Source organism: Euprymna scolopes, chromosome 2, assembly GCF_053919585.1.
Source record: "Euprymna scolopes isolate OS-2025 chromosome 2, ASM5391958v1, whole genome shotgun sequence".
NCBI classification, from domain to species: domain Eukaryota; kingdom Metazoa; phylum Mollusca; class Cephalopoda; order Sepiida; family Sepiolidae; genus Euprymna; species Euprymna scolopes.
Genome location: NC_136483.1, coordinates 100408255 through 100428903, shown reverse-complemented (window position 1 = coordinate 100428903; position 20649 = coordinate 100408255). Strand labels below are relative to the sequence as shown.

The following is a 20649-nucleotide window of genomic DNA, read 5'->3' as shown; positions in this document are numbered from 1 at the left end:
AAGAAGTCCTAGGAATCTGCAACAGCTTTATCAAGATGCAATGGCAGTTTTCTGTGACCTATTCATTACTCACACGTGTAATCCAAAATGTCCTGAAATATTAAACAACTTGGGGTCATCAGAATTTTCACAAAATCGATGTCAACAATGTCACACGGTTTTTTTTTTTGAATTCACAGTCTGACTCCCAAGAACCTGCTGACTGACCACTATTCTCACTCCAAGCAGCCGATCGACGTCCCTGTCACCGCCTCAATAATCACCAGCACTTCCTGACAATATCAACAGCATCAGTTACGATCGCATTGACCTTCAATAAAAGTTTAAACTAAAGTTTTTTGTTCTACTTCCTTCCATGCGTTCATTTTTGTAATATAACAATAAGGAATTTCTTACTGATGTGTCTTAAAAGATTTTAACTACCGTGGAATTTCCACGGGTCCTGCTAGTTATTATTATTATTATTATTATTATTATTATTATTATTATTATTATTATTATTATTATTTAACTCCTTCTCGGCTAAAATTCTTTCGAGAAAACAAAGGTTTGATTTTAAATGAAAATTGTTGTTACATGAAACTGAAAAAAAAAGCATAATATCTCAAGCACTCTTTGCTACCAGATTTACAAGGCACCTCGTGTGTATGGCTCAGAAATAAAAGAAAAAAGAATCACAAGATACCACATCATCAGTCTATTTTATAACGTACAAGCCACACCCGTATCCCGACGTTGTCCCAACAACAAAAAAGAAAGAAACCAAGAATTACAGTATGTAAGATGTTCTTGCAATTGTATGTATTTTAAGATGTTCTTTTAATTTTTTTTATTTTATTTTACTTCAGTAAGTTTTAAGATATCAAAGGGCTCCCTCCTGGAGCTAACACTTGATTCTGTTATGATTTAAATTTATATCCGAGGGCTCTTTTAAGAATAGATGCTGTTCCTTTTATGGCTGCTATTTGTATCCCGTTACAGCTTGGTCTTCCAGGGATTGCTTCTAAGTATTTCTGAAGGTTCTTTTTTATTAAACCAGTTGCTCCTATCACAACCAGTTTCATTTGTGTGTGTTTTAAGATATTCTTTGCATTTGTGTATATTTTAAGATGTTCTTTTAATTTGTGTGTATTTTAATATGTTCTTTTAATTTGTGTGTATTTCAAGATGTTTTTTTTTTATTTGTGTGTATTTTAAGATGTCCTTTTCATTTGTGTGCATTTTAAGATGTTCTTTTAATTTGTGTGTATTTTAATATGTTCTATTAATTTGTGTGTACTTGAAGATGTTCTTGTAATTTGTGTGTGGTTTTTAATGTTCATTAATTTGTGTGTATTTTAAGATGGTCTTGTATTTTGTGTGTATTTTAACATGTTCTTTTCATTTGTTTGTATTTTAAGATGTTCTTTTCATTTTTTTTTATTTAACTTCAGTAAGTTTTAAGATAGCAAAGGGCGCCCTCCTGGAGCTAACACTTGATTCTGTTATGATTCAAATTTATATCCGAGGGCTCTTTTAAGAATAGATGCTGTTCCCTTTATGGCTGCTATTTGTATTTCATCACAGCTTGGTCTTCCAGGGATTGCTTCTAAGTATTTCTGAAGATTCTTTTTTATTAAGCCAGTTGCTCCTATCACCACCGGTTTCATTTGTGTGTGTTTTAAGATATTCTTTGCATTTGTTTATATTTTAAGATATTCTTTTAATTTGTGTATATTTTAAGATGTTTTTGTAATTTGTGTGTATTTTAATATTTTTTATTATTTTTTGTGTATTTTAAGATGTTCTTTTAGTTTGTGTGTATTTTAATATGTTCTTTTAATTTTTTTGTATTTTTATATGTTCTTTAAATTTGTGTGTATTTTAATATGTTCTATTACTTTGTGTGTATTTAAGATGTCCTTTTAATTTGTGTGTATTTTAATATGTTCTTTTAATTTTTTTGTACTTTTATATGTTCTTTTAATTTTTGTGTATTTTTATATGTTCTTTTAATTTGTGTGTATTTTAATACGTTCTAGTAATTTGTGTGTATTTGAATATGTTCTTTTAATTTGTGTGTATTTTAATATGTTCTATTAATTTGTGTGTATTTAATTTTTTTTCATATTTATTTTACTTCAGTAAGTATTAAGAGATCAAGGGGCTCCCTCCTGGAGCTAACACTTGATTCTGTTATGATTTAAATTTATATCCGAGGGCTCTTTTAAGAATAGATGTTGTTCCCTTTATGGCTGCTATTTGTATTTCGTTACAGCTTGGTCTTCCAGGGATTGCTTCTAAGTATTTAGGAAGATTCTTTTTTATTAAACAAGTTGCTCCTATCACAACCGGTATAATGTTTATTTCTTTCAGAGACCATGTCGTTTTTAGATCATTTTTTAGGTCCTGATATTTTGTTATTTTTTCCCGTTCAGCTCTGTTAAGGCGAAAATCATTTGGGACTGTAACATCGATAATGAGCGCAGTTCTTTCAGGCTTGTTCCATATTACAATATCTGGTTTGATGGCCTTGTCTTTTATGTATCTCCCCGCCTGTATGTCTTTGTCATAGAACACGGTTTAATTAGTGTGTATTTTAATATGTTCTTGTAATTTGTGTGTATTTTAATATGTTCTTGTAATTTGTGTGTATTTTAATATGTTCTTGTAATTTGTGTGTATTTTAATATGTTCTTGTAATTTGTGTGTATTTTAATATGTTCTTGTAATTTGTGTGTATTTTAATATGTTCTTTTAATTTGTGTGTATTTTAATATTTTCTTGTAATTTGTGTGTATTTTAATATGTTCTCGTAATTTGTGTGCATTTTAATATGTTCTTTTAATTTGTGTGTATTTTAATATGTTCTTGTAATTTGTGTGTATTTTAATATGTTCATTAAATTTGTATTTTAAGATGTTCTTGTAATTTGTGTGTATTTTAATATGTTCTTGTAATTTGTGTGTATTTTAATATGTTCTTTTAATTTGTGTGTATTTTAATATGTTCTTGTAATTTGTGTGTATTTTAATATGTTCTTGTAATTTGTGTGTATTTTAATATGTTCTTGTAATTTGTGTGTATTTTAATATGTTCTTTTAATTTGTGTGTATTTTAATATGTTCTTGTAATTTGTGTGTATTTTAATATGTTCATTAAATTTGTATTTTAAGATGTTCTTGTAATTTGTGTGTATTTTAATATGTTCTTGTAATTTGTGTGTATTTTAATATGTTCTTTTAATTTGTGTGTATTTTAATATTTTCTTGTAATTTGTGTGTATTTTAATATGTTCTTGTAATTTGTGTGTATTTTAATATGTTCTTGTAATTTGTGTGTATTTTAATATGTTCTTTTAATTTGTGTGTATTTTTATATGTTCTTGTAATTTGTGTGTATTTTAATATGTTCATTAAATTTGTATTTTAAGATGTTCTTGTAATTTGTGTGTATTTTAATATGTTCTATTAATTTGTGTGTACTTGAAGATGTTCTTGTAATTTGTGTGTGGTTTTTAATGTTCATTAATTTGTGTGTATTTTAAGATGGTCTTGTATTTTGTGTGTATTTTAACATGTTCTTTTCATTTGTTTGTATTTTAAGATGTTCTTTTCATTTTTTTTATTTAACTTCAGTAAGTTTTAAGATAGCAAAGGGCTCCCTCCTGGAGCTAACACTTGATTCTGTTATGATTCAAATTTATATCCGAGGGCTCTTTTAAGAATAGATGCTGTTCCCTTTATGGCTGCTATTTGTATTTCATCACAGCTTGGTCTTCCAGGGATTGCTTCTAAGTATTTCTGAAGGTTCTTTTTTATTAAGCCAGTTGCTCCTATCACCACCGGTTTCATTTGTGTGTGTTTTAAGATATTCTTTGCATTTGTTTATATTTTAAGATATTCTTTTAATTTGTGTATATTTTAAGATGTTTTTGTAATTTGTGTGTATTTTAATATTTTCTATTATTTTTTGTGTATTTTAAGATGTTCTTTTAGTTTGTGTGTATTTTAATATGTTCTTTTAATTTTTTTGTATTTTTATATGTTCTTTAAATTTGTGTGTATTTTAATATGTTCTTTTAATTTTTTTGTACTTTTATATGTTCTTTTAATTTTTGTGTATTTTTAATATGTTCTTTTAATTTGTGTGTATTTTAATATGTTCTATTAATTTGTGTGTATTTAAGATGTTCTGTTAATTTGTGTGTATTTTAATATTTTCTATTATTTTTTGTGTATTTTAAGATGTTCTTTTAGTTTGTGTGTATTTTAATATGTTCTTTTAATTTTTTTGTATTTTTATATGTTCTTTAAATTTGTGTGTATTTTAATATGTTCTATTACTTTGTGTGTATTTAAGATGTCCTTTTAATTTGTGTGTATTTTAATATGTTCTTTTAATTTTTTTGTACTTTTATATGTTCTTTTAATTTTTGTGTATTTTTAATATGTTCTTTTAATTTGTGTGTATTTTAATATGTTCTATTACTTTGTGCGTATTTAAGATGTCCTGTTAATTTGTGTGTATTTTAATATGTTCTATTACTTTGTGCGTATTTAAGATGTCCTTTTAATTTGTGTGTATTTTAATATGTTCTTTTAATTTTTTTGTACTTTTATATGTTCTTTTAATTTTTGTGTATTTTTATGTGTTCTTTTAATTTGTGTGTATTTTTATGTGTTCTTTTAATTTGTGTGTATTTTAATATGTTCTATTAATTTGTGTGTATTTAATTTTTTTTTTTTTATTTATTTTACTTCAGTAAGTATGAGAGATCAAGGGGCTCCCTCCTGGAGCTAACACTTGATTCTGTTATGATTTAAATTTATATCCAAGGGCTCTTTTAAGAATAGATGTTGTTCCCTTTATGGCTGCTATTTGTATTTCGTTACAGCTTGGTCTTCCAGGGATTGCTTCCTAGTATTTAGGAAGATTCTTTTTTATTAAACAAGTTGCTCCTATCACAACCGGTATAATGTTTATTTCTTTCAGAGACCATGTCGTTTTTAGATCATTTTTTAGGTCCTGATATTTTGTTATTTTTTCCCGTTCAGCTCTGTTAAGGCGAAAATCATTTGGGACTGTAACATCGATAATGAGCGCAGTTCTTTCAGGCTTGTTCCATATTACAATATCTGGTTTGATGGCCTTGTCTTTTATGTATCTCCCCGCCTGTATGTCTTTGTCATAGAACACGGTTTAATTAGTGTGTATTTTAATATGTTCTTGTAATTTGTGTGTATTTTACGAAGGTTTTGTAATTTGTGTGTATTTTAAGGAGTTCTTGTCATTTGTGTGTATTTTACGATGTTCTTGTAATTTGTGTGTATTTTAATATGTTCTTGTAATTCGTGTGTATTTTAATATGTTCTTTTAATTTGTGTGTATTTTAATATGTTCTTGTAATTTGTGTGTATTTTAATATGTTCTTGTAATTTGTGTGTATTTTAATATGTTCTTTTAATTTGTGTATATTTTAATATGTTCTTGTAATTTGTGTGTATTTTAATATGTTCTTGTAATTTGTGTGTATTTTAATATGTTCTTTTAATTTGTGTGTATTTTAATATGTTCTTTTAATTTGTGTGTATTTTTATATGTTCTTGTAATTTGTGTGTATTTTAATATGTTCTTGTAATTTGTGTGTATTTTAATATGTTCTTGTAATTTGTGTGTATTTTAATATGTTCTTGTAATTTGTGTGTATTTTAATATGTTCTTGTAATTAGTGTGTATTTTAATATGTTCTTTTAATTAGTGTGTATTTTAATATGTTCTTTTAATTTGTGTGTATTTTAATATGTTCTTTTAATTTGTGTGTATTTTAATATGTTCTTGTAATTTGTGTGTATTTTAATATGTTCTTGTAATTTGTGTGTATTTTAATATGTTCTTGTAATTTGTGTGTATTTTAATATGTTATTTTAATTTGTGTATATTTTAATATGTTCTTGTAATTTGTGTGTATTTTAATATGTTCTTGTAATTTGTGTGTATTTTAATATGTTCTTTTAATTTGTGTGTATTTTAATATGTTCTTTTAATTTGTGTGTATTTTAATATGTTCTTGTAATTTGTGTGTATTTTAATATGTTCTTGTAATTTGTGTGTATTTTAATATGTTCTTTTAATTTGTGTGTATTTTAATATGTTCTTTTAATTTGTGTGTATTATAATATGTTCTTTTAATTTGTGTGTATTTTAATATGTTCTTTTAATTTGTGTGTATTTTAATATGTTCTTGTAATTTGTGTGTATTTTAATATGTTCTTGTAATTAGTGTGTATTTTAATATGTTCTTTTAATTTGTGTGTATTTTAATATGTTCTTGTAATTTGTGTGTATTTTAATATGTTCTTTTAATTTGTGTGTATTTTAATATGTTCTTTTAATTTGTGTGTATTTTAATATGTTCTTGTAATTTGTGTGTATTTTAATATGTTCTTTTAATTTGTGTATATTTTAATATGTTCTTGTAATTTGTGTGTATTTTAATATGTTCTTGTAATTTGTGTGTATTTTAATATGTTCTTTTAATTTGTGTGTATTTTAATATGTTCTTTTAATTTGTGTGTATTTTTATATGTTCTTGTAATTTGTGTGTATTTTAATATGTTCTTGTAATTTGTGTGTATTTTAATATGTTCTTGTAATTTGTGTGTATTTTAATATGTTCTTGTAATTTGTGTGTATTTTAATATGTTCTTGTAATTAGTGTGTATTTTAATATGTTCTTTTAAGTAGTGTGTATTTTAATATGTTCTTTTAATTTGTGTGTATTTTAATATGTTCTTTTAATTTGTGTGTATTTTAATATGTTCTTGTAATTTGTGTGTATTTTAATATGTTCTTGTAATTTGTGTGTATTTTAATATGGTCTTGTAATTTGTGTGTATTTTAATATGTTATTTTAATTTGTGTATATTTTAATATGTTCTTGTAATTTGTGTGTATTTTAATATGTTCTTGTAATTTGTGTGTATTTTAATATGTTCTTTTAATTTGTGTGTATTTTAATATGTTCTTTTAATTTGTGTGTATTTTAATATGTTCTTGTAATTTGTGTGTATTTTAATATGTTCTTGTAATTTGTGTGTATTTTAATATGTTCTTTTAATTTGTGTGTATTTTAATATGTTCTTTTAATTTGTGTGTATTTTAATATGTTCTTTTAATTTGTGTGTATTTTAATATGTTCTTGTAATTTGTGTGTATTTTAATATGTTCTTGTAATTAGTGTGTATTTTAATATGTTCTTTTAATTTGTGTGTATTTTAATATGTTCTTGTAATTTGTGTGTATTTTAATATGTTCTTTTAATTTGTGTGTATTTTAATATGTTCTTTTAATTTGTGTGTATTTTAATATGTTCTTGTAATTTGTGTGTATTTTAATATGTTCTTGTAATTAGTGTGTATTTTAATATGTTCTTTTAATTAGTGTGTATTTTAATATGTTCTTTTAATTTGTGTGTATTTTAATATGTTCTTTTAATTTGTGTGTATTTTAATATGTTCTTTTAATTTGTGTGTATTTTAATATGTTCTTGTAATTTGTGTGTATTTTAATATGTTCTTGTAATTTGTGTGTATTTTAATATGTTCTTTTAATTTGTGTGTATTTTAATATGTTCTTGTAATTAGTGTGTATTTTAATATGTTCTTTTAATTAGTGTGTATTTTAATATGTTCTTGTAATTTGTGTGTATTTTAATATGTTCTTTTAATTTGTGTGTATTTTAAGATGTTCTTTTAATTTGTGTGTATTTTAATATGTTCTTGTAATTTGTGTGTATTTTAATATGTTCTTGTAATTAGTGTGTATTTTAATATGTTCTTTTAATTTGTGTGTATTTTAATATGTTCTTGTAATTTGTGTGTATTTTAATATGTTCTTTTAATTTGTGTGTATTTTAATATGTTCTTTTAATTTGTGTGTATTTTAATATGTTCTTGTAATTTGTGTGTATTTTAATATGTTCTTTTAATTTGTGTATATTTTAATATGTTCTTGTAATTTGTGTGTATTTTAATATGTTCTTGTAATTTGTGTGTATTTTAATATGTTCTTTTAATTTGTGTGTATTTTAATATGTTCTTTTAATTTGTGTGTATTTTTATATGTTCTTGTAATTTGTGTGTATTTTAATATGTTCTTGTAATTTGTGTGTATTTTAATATGTTCTTGTAATTTGTGTGTATTTTAATATGTTCTTGTAATTTGTGTGTATTTTAATATGTTCTTGTAATTAGTGTGTATTTTAATATGTTCTTTTAATTAGTGTGTATTTTAATATGTTCTTTTAATTTGTGTGTATTTTAATATGTTCTTTTAATTTGTGTGTATTTTAATATGTTCTTGTAATTTGTGTGTATTTTAATATGTTCTTGTAATTTGTGTGTATTTTAATATGTTCTTGTAATTTGTGTGTATTTTAATATGTTATTTTAATTTGTGTATATTTTAATATGTTCTTGTAATTTGTGTGTATTTTAATATGTTCTTGTAATTTGTGTGTATTTTAATATGTTCTTTTAATTTGTGTGTATTTTAATATGTTCTTTTAATTTGTGTGTATTTTAATATGTTCTTGTAATTTGTGTGTATTTTAATATGTTCTTGTAATTTGTGTGTATTTTAATATGTTCTTTTAATTTGTGTGTATTTTAATATGTTCTTTTAATTTGTGTGTATTTTAATATGTTCTTTTAATTTGTGTGTATTTTAATATGTTCTTGTAATTTGTGTGTATTTTAATATGTTCTTGTAATTAGTGTGTATTTTAATATGTTCTTTTAATTTGTGTGTATTTTAATATGTTCTTGTAATTTGTGTGTATTTTAATATGTTCTTTTAATTTGTGTGTATTTTAATATGTTCTTTTAATTTGTGTGTATTTTAATATGTTCTTGTAATTTGTGTGTATTTTAATATGTTCTTGTAATTAGTGTGTATTTTAATATGTTCTTTTAATTAGTGTGTATTTTAATATGTTCTTTTAATTTGTGTGTATTTTAATATGTTCTTTTAATTTGTGTGTATTTTAATATGTTCTTTTAATTTGTGTGTATTTTAATATGTTCTTGTAATTTGTGTGTATTTTAATATGTTCTTGTAATTTGTGTGTATTTTAATATGTTCTTTTAATTTGTGTGTATTTTAATATGTTCTTGTAATTAGCGTGTATTTTAATATGTTCTTTTAATTAGTGTGTATTTTAATATGTTCTTGTAATTTGTGTGTATTTTAATATGTTCTTTTAATTTGTGTGTATTTTAATATGTTCTTGTAATTTGTGTGTATTTTAATATGTTCTTTTAATTTGTGTGTATTTTAATATGTTCTTTTAATTTGTGTGTATTTTAATATGTTCTTGTAATTTGTGTGTATTTTAATATGTTCTTGTAATTTGTGTGTATTTTAATATGTTCTTTTAATTTGTGTGTATTTTAATATGTTCTTGTAATTTGTGTGTATTTTAATATGTTCTTTTAATTTGTGTGTATTTTAATATGTTCTTTTAATTTGTGTGTATTTTAATATGTTCTTGTAATTTGTGTGTATTTTAATATGTTCTTTTAATTTGTGTGTATTTTAATATGTTCTTTTAATTTGTGTGTATTTTAATATGTTCTTGTAATTTGTGTGTATTTTAATATGTTCTTTTAATTTGTGTGTATTTTAATATGTTCTTTTAATTTGTGTGTATTTTAATATGTTCTTGTAATTTGTGTGTATTTTAATATGTTCTTGTAATTTGTGTGTATTTTAATATGTTCTTTTAATTTGTGTGTATTTTAATATGTTCTGGTAATTTGTGTGTATTTTAATATGGTCTTTTAATTTATGTGTATTTTACAATGTTCTTTCGGTACACTATCCTTGGGTTTCTGTCAAACAACCTGTTTATGGACTTGGACTCAATTTTTTGCTATTTATTTTTTATTTGTGTAGCTAAGCCCTTTTACTTTTGCCTGGTTTTCTGCTATATGGGCTCTTAGCTGGTTCATGGTTTGAAGGGAGTATCTAAATTTTAAAGTTCTCACCTTCTTCTTTAAATTTTGTCCAGGATTTTCACTCAGCAGAAAAGAAGATATCTGTGATATTTCTTTTCTTAGACCATTTATTCTTTTATGGAGTTTGGTTTTCCAGACTGTTTCATTTGGTTTAGGCCTCGTGTGTGCTTCTTTTCTTCCTTTCTGATGTTTGGGGGAGCAGTTTTGTTTCAATTTAATTTAATGTTTTTAAGGAGTTTTAGTTTGCATGTATTTTAAGATGTTCTTTTAATTTGTGCATATCTTTAGGTAGTCTTGTAATTTGTGAGTATTTTAGGGGTTTCTTATATAATATGCAGCAATAAACTTACCCATTTTTAAAGAATTAAAAGGCAAAGCCTGGGAGGATGGACCTTCTAGAATTACAGGACCATACGGAACATACTTCAGCCAACAGAAAATAATCCATCGCAACAATGGCATAAACTCTAGTGGATTTGGGATTGGAGGAAAAGCCCTGTGTCAGGTTAGTAGTGATTCCAATACTAAAGATCTATTGAAGCGAATAATGATTGTTACTACTACTACTACTACTACTACTACTACTACTACTACTACTACTACTACTACTACTACTAATACTACTACTACTAATGATAATAATAAAGAGTATCATAAACCTGAATCAGGTAAGTTCTCCAATTGCAGGTACAACAATCCAGACCACAATCAGGAAAGCAGAAACATAACATAAAAAACAAAAATACGAAAGGAAAAATGGATCACAAAAGAGAATAGACTAATAATGGAGTGCTATTACAGAAGCCACCCCAATGGAAAAGGATATCGGAAACGAATGAAAGAACTACAGGATATGTCATCTAACCACAATTCAACAGAATAAAGAATCGCTGATCAAGGGAAACTCATACTCAAGAGAGGTTGGATCTCAAAGCTAGACCTAGTAGCAATACAACGAAAGATAAATGAAAATAAATAAATAAAACAGAACAAGAAAAACCGCTACATGAAAACTTACACATAGATAAAGAACAGTTGGAGGTTCGGCAAAATATAAACATTGAAAACGTGATAATCTACTATTCACAGACCAAAAAATCCTGAAGCAAGTTAAAAGTACATAACCATGGCATAGATTGATTACAAAAAAACGTAAGACAGGATCCTTCAAGCAGGTATAATAGAATGCTTGAGGATATATAAAATACCAGATAAGATTATCAATCTGATTAAAAAATCAATGAGGATATGAAGAACTAATAGAAACTATGGAATAACAGAACTGAGGATGAAACAACTGAAACAGAGAACATCATACGACTCATGCACGAGGACAAAACAAAACTCCCATCCCCAAGGCGCGCAGAATGGGAGACATTATAAGTACAAACAGAAAAGGTGAATAAACTCCTCCTGTACATCCCAACAGACATTATCACAGATCTAAACAATCTAGCCAATGAATGAAATTTAAAGTAGAAACAAAACTTCAAAATAATAGTCCGACGAAATCTAAATGAAAAGTTATATTAGAAACCTAAAAAAACTGACACAGAAAAGGCAAAACGGTAAAGAGGATGAAAGATACCAGAAAAAGATGGAAAAAAAGGACTCATGAGAGATTAAATAAGAAACATGAAGAACTAAAACAAAAAGATAGCAAAAAAGAAGGAAGATACAGATATAAAGCGGAACAGTACAAGCAAAATAGAACCTTGGAAAATCAACAAAAGCTAATGCTATCAAAATGTAAACAGATGAAGAAGAAAATCAGATCAACCAGACTTAATAGAAACCAAACTCTACTGAAGCAAAATATGGGAAAAACGACAAGATCACAAAACAAATGCTGAATGGCTGAAAGACATGAAAAAAATAGTTACAGCAAATTGAAGACGGAATAGATAATAAAATTGGTAAGGAAAGCCTCAAGACATCCCTAAGAAAAATGGCAAACGGGAGAGCAACAGGTCATGGCGGAATAAATGCATACTAGTTCTAAAAATTCAAAACACTACGAAAAAGGTTTATTCAGAACTTGAAAAGATGTATCCATAAAACAGACGTGTCAGAATGAATGACCAAAGATAGAACTACACTGATACAGAACGACACTGAAAAGGGAACTCATCGCAGTAACTACATACCTATAATCTGCTTGCCAACCATGCGGAAAGTTCTAACAGCAGAACTAATAGAAAAAAATTACCATTCCCTTACTAATTGAGGAATAATTACCAAAGAACTGAAGGGTGCCGAAAAGAGAAAAAAAGAACACATAATCTACTATTCACAGACCAAAAAATTCTGAAGCAAGTTAAAAGTACATAACCATGGCATAGATTGATTTTAAAAAAGCGTAAGACAGGATCCTTCAAGCAGGTATAATAAAATGGTTGAGGATGTATAAAACACCAGATAAGATTATCAATCTGATTGAAAAAGCAATGAGAATATTAAAACCTGAACTAACAGTTGACAGAAAATACGTAACTAAAATATAAGTACAAAGAGGTATTTTCTAAGGTGATTCCATGATGCCCCTTAACAACATCCGAAGTAAATGCCAAGCCGGATGCAAGTTTACTAATACAGGCGAAATAATGAACCACCTAATGTGTATGGACGATCTGAAACCTTTCGCAAGAAATAAAAAGGCACTAGGGAACACAACCAGAATCTTCTGTTAAGATATCCAACTGTAATTCGAAATGGAAAAATGTGCACTGCTGATTAAAGGGGCAAACTGAAGGCAATGGAAGGTATGGAACTACCAAACCAAGGGGGAGATAATAGCACAAAGTGAACGTATGTATATTCAGGAGTTCTGGAAGCAGACATCATCAAAGCAACAGAAGTGAAAGAGATAATTGGAAAGGAATACCTCAGAAGAACAAGAGAACTCCTAGAAACTAAATTATATAGTAGGAACCTAATGGACAGTATCACTAGTAACCTACACTGGACCGTTCATAAGCTGGACCAAATAAGAACTGAGGCATCTCGACCAGATAACTAGGAAACTTATGACTATGTACAATGCCTAACACCCATAGCTTGATGCTAGCCACTCTATTTAAAAAAGAAAGATGGAGGAAGAGGATTGGATAGTATAGAAGACTGTAAATGACACAAAAAATAATTTTAAAAATACATAATGCAGAACACAGAAACGATGATGATGAGAGTAAGAGACACTCTATAAAAATTAACAAAATGGAGAACAAAGACACAAGCAATAAACCGAGAAAAACAAAATGGAAAGGAAAACATTAGGATGACAAAATACAAGACTCACAAAAACATTTGAAAATGGCTAAAAAAGGACACCTTAACAGAGAAACCGGATTAGTAAACACACCTGCACAACATGACACGCTTAGAACAAACCATATTAAATCAAAGACCGACAAGACACAAGAAAACAGCAAATGCAGACTCAGTGGACAAAGAGATGAAACAATAAACCACAGTGTATGGAACAAAAAAATCCCAAAAGAGTATAAGAAAAGACATGATTAAATGGGGAAGGCAATACAATGGGAATTATACAAACAACTGCATTTTGAATCTCCAAAGATCATTAACGTAAACACAAAGTACTACTTTTTGGATGGATTTTCTTATTTCCTTGTTCATATGTATTATATGTCTATTTTATTTTCCTATATATCATCATCTTAATATATTCCGATTTTCTTTGAAGGCCTTAAAAGCTGCTCATGCTGGAATCTCTTTGTCAGAGACAGAAGCCTCAGTTGCTGCCCCTTTCACCTCTCGTAAACAAAACATTGAATGTGTCGTCACTGTTATCAGGTAAGTTTGCTGAATGTTGTTGGTTGGTCGTTTTTGTTTTATGGCATATCGACCTTTTTCAGGTTATTTAATGCCGAATCCACAGATTTTGAACAAAAACTTTTTAATAGAATATATATATATATATTTTTCTTTTCCAAGTCGGTTTCTATTTAACCCATAGTTGGGACCCTAACAAGATTGGATTGAAAAATGCAATAGCATAGAGACTTGACCTGACCTTGAAGATATCTTCCAAGGTGATTCTCTATCACTACTACTGTTCATGATACCCCTTAACACTATACTAAGAAAGTGCCATGTCAGATATAAGTTCACAAATGCAGGTGAAAGAATGAGCCACCTAATGTACATGGACGACCTAAAACTATTTGCAAAAGCCAAGAAAAAATTAGAAACACTAATAGACACAATTAAATCTTTAGCCAGGATATCCGAATGGAATTCGGTATGGAAACGTGCGAACTGTTTATCATGAGAAGGAGAAAACTGGGAGCACGGAAAGCATTAAACTACTCAACTAAATGGAGATAAGGGCACTAGATGAACATGACAGCTACAAATCTTTTTAACCATTTAAATATAATTTTAAGTTGCAGTTAAATTTACTATTTTAAAATTACCAATAGTCATTTTTTATATTATATGAAAATATTTTTTTAAAAAATTAGAAAACTTTTTATTAAAAAAGCTACATTTAAAACTGCATATTGTGGAGTATTGGAATTTTAATCTATTCAAATTTTTTAAAAATTAATTATTTTTAGACTTCTTTTTTGTTGTTGTAATTCAACTAATCGTATTATATATTATTCAGAAAAACTTTGATCTTTTTAAAGCATAATATTGATTTTATGTCTAGATTTTTATTTAGAACTTGAAGCTAAGTGAAATAAGTAATGGGCTTATATATATATATATATATATATATATATATATATATATATATATATATGTATATATATATATATATATATATATATATATATCTTAGTTTGAGAAGAAAGTTCTCCCAGAATTTCTAATTTTGATTCCTATGATGTATTTTAAAATATTTCATTATAATACCTTCATTTATATATTATTTTAAAGAGCGTGCTCACAATATCAAATTGTCTAAATTACAATCGTTTTAAAACAATTATGTCTTCTTTTCAGAACATTGAATACAACATGGAAAACACGCAAATTCGCACAATTTTCGTATTTTAATTCAAACTAGGCCGAAAAGCTGCTGAAACAGCTCGCAATATCAACAAATCGTTTGGCCCAGAAGCTACCGAACGCACAGCACAATGGTGGTTAAAAAATTTTCTGGCGGCGACGAGAGTCTTGAAGATGATGAGTGTAGTGGTTGGCCATCAGATGTTGACAATGATCAGTTAAGAGCCTTAGTAAAGGCTAATCCACTCACAACTGTTCAAGAACTTGCTTGTTAATTAGATGTAATGTATACGACGATTTTCAACCACTAAAGAGAATTTTGAAAGGCAAAAACACTTGATAAATGAGTACCTCATGAATTGAATGTAAATCAAAAGAAACGCCGTTATGAAGTGTGATTTTCCCTTCTTTTACGCAACAAGAACGACCCGTTTCTCGACCGGGTTGTCACTTGCAATGAAAAGTGTGTTCTTTACAACAACTGGCGATGCTCAGCTTAGTGGTTAGACGACGATGAAGCTTCATGACACTTTCTGAAGCTAAAGTTGCACCAAAAGAAGGTCATGTTGACTGTTTGGTGGCCTGCAACCAGTCTCATCCATTAAAGTTTTTGTTAATGCAGGCAAAACCATTAAGGCAGAGAAGTAGTGTCAACAAATGGATGAAATTCATCAGAAACTTCGACAAAAACACCCATCATTAGTCAACAGAAAAGGTCCAATTTTCCTGCACGACAATACCCGACCGTACGTTGTTAAACCGAACCTGCAGAAGTTGAATGAATTAGGCTATGAAACTCCGTCTCATCCGCCATACTCTCCAGACCTCTCATCTGTCGGAAATTTATCCTATTTCAGATAAATTCGAAGCGAAACTAACAGCCTGTAGAAAAAAATATAAGGATAAAATAAAAAGAGCAGGGGAAAGAATAAAATAGAAAGGTCTTGTTTTAAAACGAAGAAGAGATTTTATTTACAAACCCTTTGCAGGTATTAAATACATAAACAAAGAACGGCAGGTAACAAAATATAATACCCCCCCCCAAAAAAAAAATGCTGGTTCTTATATTGAAAATGTTCTATCAACAAACGAATACAATATTAAAAAATTCAAATAGGAGTACTTCCTAATCACTCTCTCAAATACTATAAATTTTAGGAACGTACTCAAAAAAATTGGTGGCAGACAGCATGTATGCCTTTTTTTTTTCAATTTAAAGTCTTCGAAAATTACTCTCCTTCTAAATATGCGCAAACTGGAGCCGCATAAATAAAGTTTTCAGAAGTTCGCCTCGTTGTGTCCGGGTATTCTTTTGGCCGGATTATACTTCTTTGAAGGAAAGGCTCAGGGAAATCCTTGTGCAGCGGACAGGCAATGAAATGCGCCCAATCTCCTCGCCGCTGGAATCCAAAAGAGGCCGATTTTCGTTCTGGGACCAGTGACGTCACCATCAGGGAGCTAGCATTGCCCTTTTATGCAAATTAAACGGAGTTTCGTACGAACCCAAAATTTACGAAACTATGTCCAATAAAGTGTACAAAATCCAGAAAATCAAATATAAGAACCAAAATAAATATAGAATAAATGTATACAAGGAGATGTAAAAAAAAAAAAAAAAAAAAAAATTCCAACAAATCTCCCGACTATCACTTTTTCAAGCATCTCGACAACTTTCTTCGTGAGCAGTATCAGAATTTTTGTAGGAATTTTTGACATCCCTAACAAAAAACTGCGAATACAATATAAAAATCTCGTAATTTCTTTGTTAAAAGTGGGTTATTTATTTTCTTTATGGATTATACTTCCAAAATAAACTATTACAGTTGTTTTAAAAGTAATAGAAATATTTAAAAAAAAAAAAAAAACAGTAATGAATTTTCCGAACTCAATATTTTTCAATTTTTAAACTTTAAAAATCTATCAAAATTTTTCTATTGATTCTATTTTTACGATATTTTCAGGGTCAATGTGAAATTTTATGTTCTTTCCAATAAACCGAATATAATATTTTAGACAAACGTTTTTTTTTAAATTCACGCCCCCCCAAGTGTCACCCATTTTGAAATGTCTATTAAAAAGTAAATAATTAATTTAGTTTGAATAGTTTTATATATCACAAATTGAAGAGAAAAGGTCAGTAAATAATATATTCAAATTTAAAACAAAAAAAAAAACGCTTTTTTAGAAATTTACCTGTAAAGTCCGAAGTTTAAAACCTTATTTTATAAGAACACATTGTTTTTTTTGTCTTTTTTGTCTTTTTTTTTTTTTTTAATGAAACCTTGGTCCTTGCTCCTTTAATTGAAAAAATAATTAGGGCTTGAATTACATTTTTCGAGGAGTTATAAGCTTGAAAAGACAGGGGGTCGAATAATTCACGCCTCTCATTTTGAAATGTCTATTAAAAAGTAAATAATTAATTTAGTTTGAATAGTTTTATATATCACAAATTGAAGAGAAAAGGTCAGTAAATAATATATTCAAATTTAAAACAACAAAAAAAAATACGCTTTCTTAGAAATTTACCTGTAAAGTCCGAAGTTTAAAACCTTTTTTTTTTTTTTAAAAACACATTGTTTTTTTTTTTTTTTTTTTTTTAATAAAACCTTGGTCCTTGCTCCTTTAATTGAAAAAAAAAAAAATTAGGGCTTGAATTACATTTTTCGAGGAGTTATAAGCTTGGAAAGATGGGGTGGAATTATTCACTATTTTCACGAAATTTCTGACACTGCTTCATCGGCATCAGGACGCAAGATTTTTTATGTCACTGGCATAAAATAATGTGTGTTGATTTTGTTGGTCCTGATAAATATATATTAATTATTTTAACTCTCAGCTTTATAAAATCTTGCAATTTTTATGGATCTAAATTTATTTTGTTAAGTTTTCGTAACATGAAATATAGGGGGGGGGTAAAACACCTAAAAAAATATTTCCCCTCGTATATTTAACAAAAACTACTTTTCAAATAAAAGTTAATTAAAAAATAAAAAAATATCGAAAATTTCATAAAAAATCTGACACTTGGTTAATTTTTGCTAGATTTTTAAACACGGATGTATTTTGAAATGGTAGGAACATTTTTTTAAGACGTCGATAATGTAAACATGATTTTGTTCTTACATTTTTATTATTTTCGTACACCGTAAAAAAATTAATAAAAACAAATTACTAGTTTACTTAAAGCTTCTCTTGTAAATGGTATAAAAGTTATGATGCAAATATTAAATTACAATTATATCGTGTTTCATAAAGGGTTGTGGTTAAATCTGTGTCGCGTCGCGCGTTGGATGTCCTTAAAAACAGTAATCACAGACCAACATTCAACGAATTTGGTAAAAAAATGTGTACAAAAGCTAAGCAAAATGTATGGAGATTTGTTCAACCACCCTACTCTATAACTGAACCCTTTTTTTGTGTTATTTATAAATTAATTAAACAATGAATATTCTACAATTCAAATAATAAAAATAAACGTCATTACGCGATGAGCAGCCGTCAACCCTTTACGCCATTGTTTCCGTTACTAAGCAACGAATGAAAAAAATGAAATTGAAAGAAAAATCTAAACTTAATTTTAATTAATTTGCACTAAAAATAAAATTGACCCGTGCTTTTTACTAATTTCGACATATAACCTAAAACAAATTTCATAGCATGAAAAATAAAGCGATTTCCAAATTTGTTATTGCTACTATAACTATAGCCTCTAGGCGAGGCTTCTTAAAACGGCTTACCTCCCACTTACTGCAACTAACACTCTTCATAAGGTGTTGTCGCTTCTACTTTAAGGCATACTGTTACTGTTACCAAAACCTCCTACCCTGTATTAATCATTTTCTCCAACTACTACCACCTACTCTAATAATTTAACTACTTGAGCAAGCTTTAGATTGTATATAATTTTACGGATCAGGTTTGCAGCTGGCCGCGTGGCCTAATGGATAAGGCGTCTGACTTCGAATCAGAAGATTGCGAGTTCGAGTCTCGTCGTGGTCGTAAAAACTTTTGTCAGAATTTTATCGAAAAGAAACAAAAAGAAAAAAGTACAGATACAAAGTCTGAAAATTTGTACCGTAAATGATCATTCATAAACCACGTGCACTTTTTTTATATGTTCTTATTTATGTTTGAAATTTTACTCAATGAAATATTCAAACAAAAATGGATTCACTATAAAAGGGCTTATCCAGATTGGCACTTATAGTTGCAATAAAAAGTAAAGAAAATACAGAGCACCAATCACGGAGCGAAAATGAAATATTCCAAAAATCACGTAATTTGATCACATAGTTATTTTTAATATTCGATTAAATCCAATTTTACGATTAAACGAGTCGTAGAGTTTTCATCAGCCATGATTAAATCCGATGAAATAAAAAAAGGAGGACAACTGAAATCGAAGTGTAGAAGTGGAAAATCAGCTTTATATTCAATTGATCTTACTAGTAAAAGCGCCAAAACTCGTTAATTTTGGTTTTCTTGGTTTTAAAGCTACTTGATCGAATTACGTAATTTTTGGAATATGACATCGTTCATTAGGGACTGACAAAATTAACCACAGAATTACCACACCCTATATGTAACACGATGTAACTTTATTATAAATTAATTTAATCAGTATAACTTTTGTACCATTTAAAAGAAGGGAAAAATAAACCAGTAATAATTAAAAAAAATTTTTTTTCATCGAACGAAAATAATGAAATTGCGAGACGAAAATCATGTTATATAATTGGCGCTTTAAAATAACGTTCCCATGTAGTAGACATTTCGAACGTGAAAACATAGCTGTGTTTAATAAATCTAGCAAAAATCAACTAATGGTCAGATTTCCGTGAAGTTTTCGATACTTTTCCATTTTCGAATGAAATTACATATAAAATGCAGTTTCCGTAAAATATATGAGGGGAAATATTTTTTTTGTGCGTGTCCCTCCCCACCTCCACATATTTATTTTTTAAAAATTCGAACAATATATATATATATATATATATATATATATATATATATATATATATATATATATATATATATATATATATATATATATAAATCTATCGAAATTTCTATTTATTATGAAATATAAGAGTTAAAATAAGCAAAAAAAAAAAAAAATATTTTTTAAAAGTTTAAATACACGTGTTGAACAAAAATTTACCTTGAAGTTGCAATTAAAAAATTGATATAGACTTTATATTATTATGTTTTTTTTTAAATAGCGTTTTTTCTAATTAATATATACTATAATCAGTTGAACTGTCAAGAAAAAGTAACTTCTTAAAAATTAACTGATTTTTAAAAGATTAAAACGATTAAAATTCCATTATTTCAAAATGTCCGCTCAACATAGATTTTTTAATTAATCGTGGGAATTTTGTTTTTAAATATACAGTTATGATATAAACATGACTCTTGCCATCATTTTTATGGCCAGATTAAAACCGATTCAAAATTAATATTGCGTTAAAATCCAATTTTTCTACATGCAATGCGATATTCTTGTATGTCTTGTTTTATGAAATAAAATACGGAAGCATAGACTGAACAAAAATGAACTGGTTGATTGAAAACATTCACTTCCGCAGTTGCGTTCGCCGTTAAAACTTCACAGCTTAAGTCGATTATTCTGTTAATGTTTACTAAAAAGTAACCAACTTATCTATTAAAA

At 27.5% G+C, this 20649-nt stretch overlaps 1 non-coding gene across 1 annotated transcript; it reads left to right on the top strand.

The window, feature by feature from the left end:
• The first annotated feature begins 18904 nt into the window (after positions 1-18904).
• Trnar-ucg (transfer RNA arginine (anticodon UCG)) lies at positions 18905-18977 on the top strand. Its single transcript has one exon. It is a non-coding gene; the product is annotated as a tRNA-Arg (tRNA).
• The last annotated feature ends 1672 nt before the right edge of the window (positions 18978-20649 follow it).